At 28.4% G+C, this 14,768-nt stretch overlaps 1 long non-coding RNA gene across 1 annotated transcript; it reads right to left on the bottom strand.

The window, feature by feature from the left end:
* Positions 1-8,415: 8,415 nt before the first annotated feature.
* LOC126549296 (uncharacterized) lies at positions 8,416-14,688 on the bottom strand. The gene is made up of 3 exons (XR_007603445.1): positions 14,463-14,688; positions 13,512-13,694; positions 8,416-9,992 (listed from the first exon to the last, which is right to left on the bottom strand). It is a non-coding gene; the product is annotated as an uncharacterized LOC126549296 (long non-coding RNA).
* Between the last annotated feature and the right edge of the window lie 80 nt (positions 14,689-14,768).

Raw genomic sequence — 14,768 nt, 5'->3', positions numbered from 1 at the left:
GTACCACTAGAGTGATACGCAGAAAACTCTAAGGTGGTACGTGAAGAAAAATAAATATTATTATGTAATACATTGAAGTCAGATATAGACGTTTTTGAGAGTACAAAACAACACCAACCATCTCACTAAAATGTTAAATGTACCTATTTATAATAATTTAATTTGATTCAAATTTATTTTAATAATAAATTGTACATATTCATATTTAATTTTACTCTTATTCAATAAATGTTAAAATGTTAATATTCCATACAAAGCCGATAATGTATATACATTTTTTATAAGCAAAATGCAAAAACAAAGTTTCTATAGTTATGTGGTACGTGAAAATTTTAAAGATGTGTAGGCGTTACTTGAATATTAAAAAGTTGAAAATCGCTGAACATGGCTAGAGACATGTAATAGGTATCTTAAAATTAATTTTATATTATCACTAAGTCCTACCATATAGGTACCTATAACTATATAGTTGGATTGCTTACCAAAATGTATAATAATATAACCATTCGGTCTGCTACATATTCGTGAATACCGAATTAGTCTGTTCGTTTCATATCTTGTATTGGGTGTTGCTATCAATTAGTAAAGTAAAATTTATTATATTTACATTTTATTTCATGTACGTTAAATTTTATTCGGTATGACTAAGTGTCTTGTAAGTATTGGTTTTTTATGTGATACCATCACATATGAACATAATAATATTACGATGAATACCACCAATAGAAAATAAAATATATTGGTTTTACGTTCTCGGCAGAGCTAAAGAAAAGCCGTCTACTTCTTTTATTTATTTATTATTTGTTTTTTTTTTTCGTTTTGCGTATACTACGAAATTTCATCAGATAGACACGTTCTCTGTTATAAATCGAACCTAAATATTACTTTTTAAAGTAGGTACATCGTGCGGGCCGAAAAAAAGAAAGAAAGAAAATAAAGTAGTGACTGATGGTCGTACGCTGCCTATAAATAACGGTCTGTAATAACGACCGGGCGACAGGTGACCGACCGATGGTTATGGAAATTTATCAAACACGTGCGCGAGCCGACGGAATCGATGATAAACGATTTGTGAACGGCAGCAGCCACGGCCCAACATCCGTCAATTTTTTTTCCTGGATTGTAACCATATACCGTTACGGCCTGTAGTCTGAAAATGTTGATCAAGTGATATGATTATGTATACCATTATCATTATTACAGTAACAATGCGCACAAAATGCATCACAAGAGGCGCTTATTACATGTAAGTAAAAAATATGTACAATATCATTGCAGTGTCCGTAAAACGATGAAATGTTTAGGTATATCATTAATGTTATGTAAAAAATTGTCTTATACGACATACATACAGCAATTTCGAATTTTGCATTTATTGTAAAATAATATGTTGTGCACAAAAATCTCTTATTGCTGCGTTAAAGAGCGTTCTGAATCTAAATTTCAATACAATAATAATTAACAAACATATCATATTATTATAATAGGTATCAAGTAAAAACACATTATCAGTGATGTTCCTAAATCTATTTGTCGGAGTGAGGAAATATAAACTCGGTTATTTACCTATAATTTTAAATAATTTTAAATTGCATATTATAAAATATATAATAATATGACGTCATATTAGTTATTTTTTAAAGTAAGTATATTATGTTTTAATAAGACGTCGTATTCGCATGTGTTATCGGTCTCAACATAACTCTAAAACCTAGGTAACATATTAACAAATATGAATATATTTTATTAACAATACAGCGTTATTGTATCATTTTTACCAATTTGTTATTTATCGATGTGGTTTAAAAATAAATTATTTGAAAATTTATGGTAAAAAAAAATATTTTTGATTATGTATATTTTCAATAATTTTATAAAAAAATAAAAAAAAAAACTGTTACTTATTCAATAATAGTTTATAATGCATGAGAAATTTGTGAATATTTAGTCGCCATAGTTTCGAGAGCTGGAAGATATTCAATACTAGCATAAATTAGTTATAAGAACTGTCCAGCATATAATAATAATAATACACCAAATTCTACATTGTGTTCAAGAATTTTGACATATCTGACACGTCTAGCAAGATCATGTAATATGTTATTATCAAGAAATTCGACAATGACGTTTATTTTTCGTAAAAGAGATCTTTTGTATAAATAAACATGACTATTGAGAAAATATAGTAAAAGGTTGTGCAATCGAAAAATCATGATAATTTTGACCACATATCCACGTATTAAAACAATAAAATATAATCATTTATCTAGTATCACATTAAATATACATTACGATAATTTTAATGTGGTAAATTGGTCACAATTTGGGCGCTTGACGTTAAATACTTATAAAAAAAAATATTTTAAATAAATGTTTAGTATAATCAAAATACTTAACCATAATACATAATTATAATACGATGATGTTAATACTACTTAATACACGAGGGAGATGCCATAGTCAAAACACATTAAAACATTATTCGCTCAATGAGTTTTTTTATTTTTAGTTTTTCTATAGTAATATTATCGGGCAATTTGCGAAAAATTGGTATTTACTAAATGGAAATGCCTAATATGGAAAAGTCGTACTTTGAGTTGTAACTAACCGATTTTGAACGGTTTACGAGTCCATATGACCGTTGACCGTATAAATTATATTATTATACAACATTGTTAACATAAAAAATAACGTTATTCGTTGCTTTTCACCACGGATCTAAAAGCATTTCGAAAGAGGGTGTTATTTTGATTAAAATATTTATATGTATTATATACTGTACTGGCATTATTATAGTACGGTTTACGAATATGAATAAGCGTGTCGGGTCTCAAAGTGCAACGAGCACGACGTAAACGTATTTATTTCCGTCTCACTGAAATGAAAAAAAACCATCAAATATACATTTATATACGTACACAGTAATATATTACATGGATCAGTCTACGACTAATACAACCGACCGAAATATAAATAAATTTGTGATGTAAGGTATGTATTTGATTATACGAGTTTGAGAGGAATGCATTCAACAATTTGATTTTAAAAGAATAAACTCATTAAATAAAAAGAGGGCATGATTAAAAAATATATGTACATCAATTACAAACATTATTGAAGAAATTATTTTAGTAATTCAATTATGTGTTGCATGTTATAATATGAATTATTATACATATTATAAGGTATGTGGTAATTATTTGAAAAGTAAACATTAATTTTTCAAAATTCATAATCAGTGTGTTAGTGTTTTTGGATATTAGGTATATCTTTTTTTTAAGTTTTTAATTTTTTACTTTTTCTGAGAATTTTAATATTCAGCTGATAGATAATTAATTACTAGTATTTAAAGTATACTAGATGAATAGATGTGTGGAGTGGTATGACTCAGGGGTGAATACCTCGCTAAATGTTCATCATACATTTTAAATAATTAATTAACAACTCGTTCTAAATTCGATTTTTATACATTATTCATTTAGAATAAATCCTGCTTAGAAATATGAAATTAAAAATACATGCTGTTATTAGATTGAGTAGAAAATGTAGCAAATTATCACAATAAAAACAAAATTTAATATGAATAATGTGATAGGTATAAAATATGTTTTATAATGGTTTCAAATTAATAAATATTTTTTAAATCATTTACTAAATCTCACATAACTTACTGTATCTAGTGATTGATGAAATTGAAATATCTAAGAGTTTGTTGTCGATGTTCGATGTCCTATTTATTTCTCACTTTAAATTAAACAATTTATACATGTTTTGTACTATCAGCTTGAATGATTGACAAGGTTTTTACAAAAGGCTTTACAGGAAAAGACACCCCGCTGAAGACGTCCTTCAATGAATCTTATTGCAATTTGTATACGATATTTAGCTAATACATCTTCCATGGACGCTAATTGGAAAATTAGTATTTTCCACTCTTACAATGTTATACTAATATGCATACCACTAATAATATTGCCGATTTTTTTAACATTTATTCTACAGTTGACTTGATTTAAGACATAGCAAATAACTTTAAACGCTCTTGAATGTAAATTGACGAGAACATTAATACGACTTTTGATGGAACTGCATGCACCTATTTATCTATAATTGGCTACCTATTGAGTATCCGACCTCCAATCAAACCAATTATGATAAAAATTGTGAGGTTGATATTGTTTAAGTAGTAGAATTCGATGTACAATTTTGTGTTGAAGTTATTTAAATGTCACGATATTGGAGTTTAAAAATTTTTAAGTTTGATATTTTATATAATATATGGCTGATTGCGGCGCTTTGCGTACGACCCAAACCAAAGTTTGTCGACATGATGCTTGCGCAGGGGAGGTAGTTTTGATTCTCTCATGGCTATTTTTTTTATATATATAGGGCATTATAAATTCCTAAAACGCATTTTTTCGATATCATAGAAAACCAGTGAGAGAGAAATGTGCAAGTCCAAGCTGGTGTTACAAGAAGGGTTAACTGAGAATAATAATCATAAAAAGAGAAAATTGCGTTATAATATAATAACATAATATATTATTATATTGACAACGTCAGATGAAAAATCGTTCGAAATCGCGTTTTTCATCCCGTACGACATTATAATATAATATATATGTGTGTGCGTAATTTACGACATCGACATGTATAAATAAATATTTATACCTCTGCGTGTGCGCATTATATATTTTTTGAGCTTGCGAAAATTGTCTACAGCGAACAATACCAACACACATACACACTTATATATAAGTGTGCGTATATAATAATATTGTGCCACCCATATGACAATAAATTATAATATTTTACTCATCTATATATTGTGTACATTATACAGGGAGGCTGCGAATGTGTGTTTGCTCGGCTGTACAAATATTCGGCCTCTACTAATGCGTACACTTTGCGTGACCCACCATAATACAATACTTGTACGCGTTTACGCGATTATTCGCCATATAATATTATTATAATTTATATAATAATTGTTCGGTCGTGTATGAACACGTCACGTGTTGTTGAAACGCGTGGTCGGCATATCAATTTATTACGAAACCGTGCCAAACGCAGACCGATTTATCTCCTTTGCGAGTCGTTTAAAAAAAACCCCACGTTTCACACCGTAATGTTCACACGTGTTGTTGTACCTGCAGTATGTACGTTAAAAGTCTAAAAATATGGTATCCAATAGTTGCGTTCCAAAGTCGAACTCTGTGAATAACAAAACATTTTAGTGACGTTATATTTTGGAATATTTTTTTTTTTGTTTTGTTCTTATTTTAAGTGTACACAAGATGACGTGTCCATATTAAATAGTTTACAATAATCATAATAAATGTGTGAATGGGGAAAACAGTGATTGTAGACTTTTGGGAAAAATCCATTCAATGGTAGAGTTTCACGGTAGTGAGGAATGGTTATTAAAGAGTTTTTTTAAGAATTCTTTATTAACCAGATCTCAACACCATTTGACACTATTTGCGTTTTAAACGTCTTCTGTGGTCACCTGAGATGTCGAGTATGTATGAATTTAATATAATAAGTTTATGATGGGTGGATAGATTCAAGTGGAAGTATCTATAAAGAGTTTTAGCTACGTATTGAACTGTCAAAATGAAGAGGTCATTATGGAGTTTATTGTTTGATATATGGAAGGAAACTTTGAATATTTATTGGAGGCATTTGGATTGGAAAGTTTAGATTTTGTTTATATTTAATAGCTTGGCTGCACTCTAGATATTCACTCTCAGATTTTTCTGTTATGATATATGTGTTTAGAGAATAGCAGAAGTCGTAGCTGAATAGATTCAGTTTCGATCGGTATAAATATGGTGCGTCCAGGTTAGTCGATAATCTAGATAACGAATATTTTGTTTTAGGGACGGGTCTGTAAAGTTATTGAAGGTTATAGAAATTCCTTATGTAAAAGTAAATGTACAACTAGCCGATTCATTTTGATCCACTATTTTTTATACTTGTTTTGTAATATTTTTAGGTGTGATTTTGGATTGAGTTTGATGCTATGTCAGGTTTTAAGTGGAGTGCCATCATAGTTTTATTGTCTGCTAAGTCACCAGTGATTTTATGTTAGTTGTGGATTGATTTGAAGTATATAAAATAAATAAAAGTGGTGCCTTGAGAGACTCCATCATGGACGAGATTTATTCCATATATGGAAAAGACCAGAGCGTAGAATAAAGTATTCGTCTTCAAGGTATGATTTGAATAATAGGTAGTTATAAGACAGGAATATAGATTTTTGTTTGAAAAAGAGATCCTTTACGACCCTAGGTTAGAAAAAACATGAAGTCTTTATAAGATGCCTTCCATCAAAAAATACAAATACAACTCTACACATATATATCATTTATCTCACCCATCTCATGAGGTTCGGAAGGATCTAACATGTCCAAATCACAATGTTACCACAACTCCACCTGTTGGACCAAGCAGCGAGCAGAATATCGCGCTGTGCTTTTCAGACTTCAACCTCCGAACTCTTTTTCGTTCCAGTGCGAGGAGATCTCGGAGAAGTTTTAGCCAGGAATAACTTATTTAATGCATATTTATAGTTTGTTTATATGGTTCCCACTTGCTATACAAAATAAAATAGTTATTATATTACCAATGGATCAGAAATAAATAAATCAAATGGAGAGGAGACTTTTTTTAAAATATAAAGATACACTTATATTATAGCATCATATTTTATATGACTGTTGGCAACAAAATATTCTCTCTTTTCATTTTATAATCTCAACTGCAATTATTATTTATATCGACTATGCAATATACTTTTCAAATGGCTAAAAATTTTATTGAAATAATTGTAAGTTTACGATATACAGGATGTCCCGTGAGGATTTACTCGTTGCGCTATCTCTTTAAATAATGGAAATACATTCGTAATAATTCTGTTGGTTTTTTTTTATATAAGATTTACAAAGACAAGGGCTTCAATTATTTCATATTTTAATTTAATTTCATGTTTTGGTAAAAAGTTAATTTATATAATCATTTAAAAAAAAATTAAAAATAATCATTTTGTAAAGTTTGTTTTTCTGAAAATGTTGGCATTTAAACATTTTATTTTCATTCACATCGTGATTTTTAATATTTTTTTTTAGTTCACTGAAAGTATTCCCGGCTGCACGAGCCCTCTTCAGCGGGCCATATGTGTGATATAACTGGTACATATTATGGTAAATAATTCACAATTTTTTTCGAAACTAGAAAAAATATTTAAAATGTGAAATTAATAAACATAAAATGTAGAAATGTCAATTCTTCAGAAAAACAAACTACATAATGACTAACTTTATTCTTTTTTGAAAATAATTTAATAAAATATTATTTTTATATTAACTTTATTTATTACCAAAACATTAAATTTAATTAAAATATGAAATTATTGTCGTCTTTGTCCCTGTAAGTTTCATAAAAGAAATAGAATTATGATTTCTCCATTATTACAGGAGATATCATAATGGGTAAATCTTCACGCGACTCTTTTATATAAGTGATTGAAGCAATCAATTGGTTTGTATATTATATTTTTGAGGTGCAGGATGTAACATTATTTATTTTGAACAAAAATTGTTTTTAATCTTCACAGAGATGGGTTATTTTGTCAACACCACTTACAAAACGCATACGTCATAAAATTAATGTCAAATTATGTAATATCATTTGCAATCATTTGTAACCGAAAAAAAATTGTAACCCACCTCCTTTACAGTTGCCTAACTAAACAGAAACAAAGAACAAATATTTTATAACGACATAATTTTTTGATATAATTATAGTACCTAAGTACCTATAAAAAATTAGATAATATTAAGTAGTATTAGTATAGGTACTATACAGTTTAATATATTATTTTTTTGTGACCCTGACCAATTTTTTTTTAACAGAATTTTTTCTAACCACGCATTACAGTTGCCGTGAAACCAAAGAATACCTTTAATTATATCGATTAATCTTATTCAGTCTATCGTTGAATATGCAATGGCAAGTGGTAACCAAATATTAATAAATACAATATTGTTAACCGATTTTGTATTATGCACAATAAGCGTTTTTTTTTTTTTTTTACATAGGTATTAAAAGTTTTTCCACGCTATATAATTTATTACATTATAACAGATACTGCTAAAAACATAAAAATGACTTAATTTTTTTCCATGTGACGTAGAAAATATCAAATTAATTTTCATAGAAAATAATGCTAAATGCTAATAAAGTTTTAAACAGTAGAAGATACACCCACGAATTTGAAATTATTAATACCAATAGTAAATATAAGTAGGTATTATTATTGTTTTAAAATTCATTATATTTATATTTTACAAACTTAAATAATTTTTTTACACTAATGATTTATAACATAAATACAAAAAATTATTCGTAACGGTAAATATTGTTTTCTGTGTAATGCATACATTTAGTTTACAAATCATAAATAATGATTATATACAGCGTGAATGTTTATTTTATGCGTGAAACTGTTTCTCTATTTATTAGATTCTCGTAATAATTTCGCCCCAACCAACAACGTTACTGACATTATAACCACTTGTAAGATAGTTTGAGTTAGTATTAAAATATACACTAGGGCTTAAGTTTTAAAATACTAATTTTTAACAAATAGTATTAGTAAAAATATCTACTTATATTTATATAAAATCCATTAAAAAGCGCATGTAGTGCAAAAATCCAACGCACTATGTTTTACCAAGTTTCATATTAAATACGCGTAAGCTATACCATCTATTTATCCAAGCGATGTATTTTATTCTATTCTATGCCTAATTTACATATCGCATTATAATTTTATATTTTTAAGAAGCTCTAACTTGTTGCATGTATGTAAGTACACACATACTGTTGTTTTGTTTTATTGTAATTGGAATTAATTTCCATGAATAAAGAGATATATATTAATGTCGAAACTGTAAGAAAAAAAATAATATTAAACTAATACTCTATTTAATTATGTAAAACAATTCAGCACCTTCTACTCTGTCAAATGCTAAGGGCCGTTCTTACAATGTTCGGTTAGTGCCTGATAAACGTTAACCGGGAGAATTTATCATGAGTCAACCGATAGAATTCTTCCGGTTAGTCTTAACCAACACTTAATCGGACATTGTAAGAACGGCCCTAAGAAAATTATTATACGTTATAATTATATATTTGTATTATTATGGCGCTTACTCGTTAATTAACCTCTGTGGCAAAACCGATTCTGGAAGAATGACTTTCATGCGATGTAACAGTCTTCAGACTTATCGTTGACTTATGTTATAGTGCTGATCAGTAAAATATCTGCAGTAGTTATTCATAATTATTCGAATTTATTTTTTTCTGTTATTATTGCATCAATGCCGTAAAACATTATAATAATATTATGATGTTTCGAAGTAGGTACTTGAATTTTAAGTATTGTACTGTCGAGCAAAAAAAAAAAAAACAAATAAATTTCAGCACCAATTCGCCAACAAATCTTTTTAAAAAGATCACCTGCTTGGATGTTCAGTTAAAAAAAAAATTATATTTACGTTTTATTGTGTATATACACTGTAGTTTACCTTCCTATATACATTATGTGAAAAAAAAATATGAAACACACTTAAAACTTTCGTGGGTCCTTCTTGAATAGTTATTATGATGTTATATACTGGGCAGTGCTGCAGGTAAACTTAACCTATATAATAATATATAATATTTCGTGGTATATATACCGCGAGTATGCGCGTATATTAATGCGCGAACCGGCTACGCATAATTTATGCGGCTCCCAAATCGCACAGTGTATCGCGAATCATCGTCGCGGTACAAAGACGGGATCGATATGATAGCGGCAGCAGTAAAACCGTGTATATTGGCTTAGAGGTTGGGCGGTGAGTAGATCGTTGTACTCGAAAGCCCGAGATATTCTTACGGAATGCCGCGAAGTCCTCCTGTACATTCGCTATTGTATGTACCACCTATACAAAACGCAAAAACATAATACGTAAATTACGTATTTACCTAGTATATAATATGTTTATATATATATAGAATAGGGTAGGCTCGACGAAAAAAAGGAAACGCGAAACTATGCATTTTAAGGATAGGGTCCCGCGAGCGTTTAGTATTACGACGTTGTACGCGCAATCGTCCACACTAACACAATACGGAATATGCTAAATTTACTAGATATATGTAGTATGAAAATACAAATGGAAATAAGAGACAATAAAGAAATACAAACTGATTAAAAATTTAAAGCGATGGGACCGCGCCGAGGGGCTTTGTAACCAGTGCTGCCTAACCGTTGAGTGCGTATAGCTGCGCAGCATTTAAATCCTCGTCGGGATAATCCAGCCCGGTTGCAGATTCGTTTTTCAGCAGAATTGATCGTACCAACCGTGATATTATATACAGCATAATAGCATTATTGTATACGTGTATGTAGAACAATTATTATGTATATCAATATCACCATACAACCATAATGTTCGAAAGTTTGAAAAGTTTTAGTGGTTACAGGAAAGTCTTATTTTCATAAAACAATGTCGAGAGGATATTATTATAGGTATTATAGGTAACAGGACCACTGATTTGTAATAAATTGTTATAAATATTATATCTAATAACATAAAATGAGGAATATTGCAATGGTTAGAATATGTGACTAAACTGAAGAAAAAAAATTACAGTAGTCAAACAATATTATGTGACCAAAAAAAAATATGTACTCAGTTATAAAATATGAAGTTCTGGAGTTTCACACATAAGATAAAGTAGTTGATTTAAAAAATGTTATCATAGCTATTCGTTAAAAAATAACAACTATACGTCTACTAATGCGAAATTTGTATTTCAGCAGTACATGGTATATAATAAATCAAAAATATATTTTCAATTTATAAAACATAGGAAGATGCTGCCACAAAGAACAAGTTTGTATACAGTTATTCTAAAAAAAAAAACGATTTGTTTTGTTTATAAACCACTTCCATGTAAATACAATCGGAAATAGGGAAAATTATTTAAGTAATATCTAATATACTTGTGTACGGTAATTAGTAATTATTATTCATGAGCAATTAAAATGTTTTCTTAAAGGGGAGAGGGTGTATAGTGTACATGTTTATGACAAATAGATTCGTAGTAGCGCGAGGCCCACCTACTCCCCTTTAATTTACCTTAAATAATTTTTTTTAACTTAACAAGATTTTCACGTCATCAACTCGCGTAATTACAAAGCTAGAGAGCTAATTGCGGGGGTGGACTAAAAACCGGGACGTGTTTCATACTACTAGCGCTTATACATATTATACTTATTATATTAAATCGTTGGGACGTATAATCGATACCCACTTGAATGGACCGTAGAGCGACATTCGTGATGGTATTGTAAGGTATGTGTGTGTGGGTGTAAGTGTGAGTGAGAGAGTAGTTTGGAAATAGGTAGGGGCATTAAGGGGAAGGGAAACTCACTTACGCGTCTCTATGCCCTGAGTAATTTTCACAACCACTTAAAATCAGCCTCAATTATAACAGTCACTGGAGCTATATATATTTATACACATTATATTGCGTAATAACGTTATAAAACTTAACCCGACTAAACCGTTTATTCCGTATTCGTTCCAAACAAAACCGATATGCTAGCTATGACTATATAGACAAAACAGCTAATAATAACGATAATAATAATAATAAATAACAAATAGTCCGAGCTGTGAGTTTAATAATATGAAATAAATCAGCGTACACCATACGGGATCAGACAGTAGCTGAAAACATGTACGATGAATTGTTTTGATACAATATTGATTACTGTTCAATGTTTATTCTACGACATCGATTATCAGATTTTAAATGAATGAATAAACGCGTCAAAATATTATAATTCAAAAAACTGAAGCTATAAACACACGGAAATATAAGATATTTCGTCGACGTATAGACTATAGGCACATCCAAAACCATAATGTAATTTTCTATTATAAAATTATTACAGTTGTACCACACATCCTTTATTACGTGAAATATAATACCTAATACATTTATAAAATAATTATTTAATAACACAATGATTTATTATTGACATTAAACTAATTTCTACAAAATGTCATGTGTTAACCTACTTAACCTTTGAGTTACGAATTTACTACACAGAATTTATAATCAAAAGCAAATTATATTTTAAAATATGAGATCGTAATTATACGACGGCTGAGATCATATTAACATATTACATATTATAATATAATAACTATAAAATAATTATGTAATTATTAAAGTATGAATTTTATGTAGTTTTATTAACCAAAAATTGTATGTTATGATATTATAATCATTGATGAATTATTTAGCTCGGTTTAAAGAAGATAATATCAAAAAAAGTTATGGTATTAAAATAACAGGTGTATTAAAATAAATGGTTGGAATCAATAAGGTCAACGGTTATTATTATTCTTTAGGTTTAAATGATAATAGCAGAATGTAAAAAAGGATTTGTTGAACATTATTTTTTTAGATATTACTATATTTCTTAACCTATAAATTTCCGGATTTGAAACACCGACTTGGTTTATCCATCCACTCCTTACATACACAATAATAATGGATTGGCAGTTTCACGGTATGTATACTTTACGATTCCAACAACGTGGTTATTTCCTTCGGGTCCTTTTTATAAAAGTAAACTTATTTTTGTATTTCTTTTATGCTGGTTTAGGAAGATGGCAGTATATTTCCTTAAACAATTGCGTGCTTAGGTCTCCATGTACAATAATAATACATTGGGCGTAAAAAGTTCTAAGAATGGAACTATAATTTCAAAAATATCTTGAAAAAATAATATGCTTTTAAAAAAATCGATGATTTTTTAGCTAAGTTAAGTAACTTAACTTAATTTATACAAACTGAAACTTAACGAGTAAAAAGAAATAATTTAACTTGGTAAGCCTTAAACATAATATGCAACCACGTATTTTAACTACACATAGGTAATTACCTACCATACGTTTTGAGTTTATGAATTTCTATTAAAATGATTGTATACTTATTATTATTTTCTAATATATTTTCTAATATATTTTTTATTATTATTATTATTTTTAAATGATTACTATTTAGAACATAGTATACTACCGTAAACTTTTGTTTTTATTATTTTTTTTATTTAAAATATTTTATGAATAAATTTCTCTCGAGTTTGTAAACATAAAGCTGAAACAAACAAGTGCCCATAGAACAGGTACCTATATTTTATGGTATATTCGCTATATTATATAAGGCATGTTTATAATTATATAAATTATTATTATTTGCCAGGTTACGGTACGTAATGGTGGTTTTTTATTTCCCCAGTGTATACAAAATATTTATGGTCCCGGTATTGTGTTTTTGGTATTTATAATGGACGTTCATTAATTCCGAAAATAAAAATAATTACGGAAACTCGATTGTATTTTTTACCGACTAAAATGTTTCGTAAATATTTGAAATACTTTTACTTAGATCCTCTGCTTTATACGCAAACATTTTATCATCAGGCAAAACAGTTTTAACACGAGCTTCAGTGCATCTAGTATAATAGCCAGCTGCCAACTAATATTATACTGAGAACATAATATTACTGGTATTTATCGATGACACAAGTTCAAGCAGTAACAAGGAATCGTCCATATTATCTGAAAATAATATAAATACATAAAATATTAATCTTACCTGCATATGACAAGTAGTTAGGTAAATGTAACTATGTTACATATTATGTTACTTACATAGTTTCATAGTTAATTATAAATATGTATTTAACTTGTTATAATATTCACAACATGCATGTATTTATGCATTTACAAAGTTAATTCATCTAACATTATTAAATGTGATGTAAATATTTTAATTAAATATACTCACTTCAACATATTTACATTATTTTAATTACGATCAGCCGTGGATCTAAAAATCTGAAATGTGGGAGGCTATACATTTTTTTAGATAAAAATACAATTATAATATTTTTGTACACAATAGATTATAAATAACACTGTAAGTATTGTATGAAAATAATTTTATCTATATTTTGAATTTATAGATTTAAAGTTATATGAAAAATAAATATATATGTATATATGTATGTATAAATTTCAAAGAATAAGCCGATTGATAAAATGTTGCTAGATTATTATTTTTAGTACTTACATTTCTCACACATTGATCTTTTATATTATTATGCATTATATTTTATAGGATCGATATTTGAATTATGTTTTATAATATAAAATTTTAAATTTTAATTTCAAAGACCTGGTAATTTAATATAAAATAAATGGTAACTATTAAAAAATATCTTAAGGAATGTTAAACATATTTTTTCGACGATCATTTATAGTTTGAAGTATTCATCCCTTGAATCAAAGAATATTATAATAAGATAAAATGTGATGTATAAATACCTTTTTATTTTTTTTTTGTCTTGTGACACTCAACTACCCACTCTTGATGTCTAATGAATAAATTGACGTTTTTGTCCTCGCGATCCTCTAGGAATTTGCACTCGTGAGCGCCTTTGTGCGCTGTAATCAACGCTGAAATGGTTTAACATCTAATTTGAACAGCTAATAGAGGCGAAAAATGTTAAAGGACGATGAAAATATCGTTTGAACAAAGTCAACAATTACATTATGCCAATATGATATATATATATTAAAATATAGATTATAGATTGACGGGTAAGGTTTAATTAATGTATAAATTCATAA

Source organism: Aphis gossypii, chromosome 1 (genome assembly GCF_020184175.1).
Source record: "Aphis gossypii isolate Hap1 chromosome 1, ASM2018417v2, whole genome shotgun sequence".
Classification (NCBI taxonomy): Eukaryota; Metazoa; Arthropoda; class Insecta; order Hemiptera; family Aphididae; genus Aphis; species Aphis gossypii.
The sequence above is the reverse complement of the archived record's forward strand: the minus strand, read 5'-3'. Positions and strand labels throughout refer to the sequence as shown.